General features: G+C 53.8%; 1 protein-coding gene across 1 annotated transcript in view; it reads left to right on the forward strand.

Annotated features, from left to right (window-relative positions):
• Positions 1-2,251, forward strand: part of LMCD1 (LIM and cysteine-rich domains 1) — a gene marked incomplete at its 3' end in the record, with an annotated part of 19,958 nt that overhangs the window by 8,719 nt on the left and 8,988 nt on the right. The gene's annotated exons all lie outside the window — the stretch shown is intronic.

Genomic DNA, 2,251 nt, shown 5'->3' on the forward strand with positions numbered 1-2,251 from the left:
TGGCCCTTGGGGCTCTGAGCACCTGCTCTGGGGGCAGATGTCCCTGCTCCCTGCAGAGGGTTGGACTGGGTGACTGCTCTGTAATTCTGTGACTTGGCTCTGGCATAAAGTTATCAGGAAAAATAGTAAAACATATGGTTTGCCTTGAAGAGCAAAGATGTGTAGAATTTAGTATTTTGGAAAAGAGTGTAAATAAGCAGAGTAGGTAGGAGAGGGGAGTGGATTGCCTTTGGGGTTTTATAGGTTTGTTTACATTTCTAGAAGAAGTCTTAATGGCTTTTACAACTAGAAAGCTCAGTCCTTTGGTAAAGCTCATGTCCAATAAAAACATCGCTGAGGAGAGAACCCATCCCACTGTCCTGCCGGGTGTTCAGTGCCTGTGCAGCCCATGCAGGCATTTGCGCACTGCAGAACCCCAGGCTGGACAGGGCATCGCTTCCTCCAGGCCTTCTCAGGGTGTCTGGGCTGGGCAAATCCCTGCTCCTCTCCCTAAACACTCCCAGGAGGGCACCAAGGAGGCAAGAAAGCTGTGGGACACCCACAAGGATGATGAGTCAACTCCAGAGACCCATCTCCACCCTTCTGCAACAGCATGGGTCTGGGCCACGTTTCTGGGAGAAGCAGTGGAGAGGAGCTCTTTGGGTGGCTTATTTGGGCAGGAGGGGTTGCCCTGGGCTGCGACCCCCCCTGATGGAGAGGGGGGTCCTGCCTTGCTTGTCCAGTCTGATCTCTTGCACATCTGGGGGTGAGCCTGTCCCCAGGCAGCCGGGGCGGGTGGAGGTTGCTGGCTGGGACGCCTCTGCTGACCTGCAGGGTTTCCTCAGCCAACACTCGCAGAAATCACGCTTCAGTCTGTCTCAAAAGTAGAAATTAAATCAGTGTGGAAAGAAGTAATGCATCTAAATCCAGCACTGTTGTTAAATTATTCAGTTATGGAAATGGGCTTTAAGGGCGAAATAACCGTCATCTTTAATGTAGTAATTAGTGTTCTTGCTTGCTGAGGTAGTCATTAAAGCCTTGGACTTAAAATAGGCCTGGCAGCTAGTTTCATTAACCAGAGAGCAGCTAGTGCCCCTAAATCACAGAATGGCCCTAAACCTCCCCAGAATGCCGGCTGCTTTCCTATTGAACGCTGCATCACCTTGGCCCTGGATGAGGATTACCGAAACGGAGCCCGGACAGTGTTCAAGTGTTTACTTCGAGGCTTAACTCCTCAGTCATGCTGCTTTCCTTTCAGCTCGGACCTGCTGGGCGAGCAGAGGAGCAGGAGAGGGGGTTTCAATTCCCCTCCCGGTGCTGGTGGGCAGTTGAAGGTAGGTGGTTGTGCCTCAGGGCTTGCAGAAGAGCATCACTCCAGTGGAGAACACCCTCTGGCAGCAGCCCAGGGCTCAGGGCCCCCTGCCCACGGACCCTCCACCGCCTCTGCCCCGGTGCACCAGCAGCCTGTCCCTGTCCCTTGCAGAGCTTCCTCCCTAGGGACCGGAGCAGGAGAGCCTGGAGGAAAGCAAAGCTGAGCCCTGCTGCCGGGAGCACCCAGCCTGCAGCTCCTGCCTGGTTCAGCACTGGAGCTCGGGTTTTCTTCCTTACAGCTAAAGGAAGTCTGGCCCGAATGGAAAACACTCGTTTAGGTTTTGTGAGGAGAACTCAGGGTAAAAAGAGATGGGGAGCGTGGTCCTGTGCTGAGAGCTGGGTCCAGAAGCAGTCCCCAGCCAGCCTGGCTTCCCTCCTGCGCCTGGCTTCCATCTGGGCGAGCAGTGCTGCCGAGGGGGAGCGGATGGAAGTGGTTTTCGGTGTGTGGAAGCTGTAGCCAGCAGAGCACTTCTTGAGGGAATGCATTTAACTGGCTTTTAGCTGTGGTGTGGTACTAAAACCACTATGTATTACACTGTCATTAGTGGACAGCTTTTGCTCTTCACTTTAAACAAATAGTTTAAAGCTGCTGAAAATTGCAACCAGATTTTTCTAGAGAAGAACTGGGGGAAACAACTGGGAGCTTGCAGCTGTGGACCCAAGAGGCAGACTGGTGATTTCTCCTTAGAACTCAGTTGCCCTCATCCCCTTGGAACTGCTGGCTGGGGGCAGCATGCAGGCTGTACTGGGAATGCAGCTGGGGCCTGTGGTGCTAATTGGAGCAGACCACCAGGCTTTAATAAGGGACCAAGACCCCCATGCACCCGCCTGCCCAGCTGTGTAATCGCAGTGCTGCTGCTCACATCTCTCCTCTTTGGCAGGAGCTGGCCCCGCAGGAATG

This window comes from Buceros rhinoceros, unplaced genomic scaffold (genome assembly GCF_000710305.1).
Source record: "Buceros rhinoceros silvestris isolate BGI_N320 unplaced genomic scaffold, ASM71030v1 scaffold26927, whole genome shotgun sequence".
Taxonomy (NCBI): Eukaryota; Metazoa; Chordata; class Aves; order Bucerotiformes; family Bucerotidae; genus Buceros; species Buceros rhinoceros.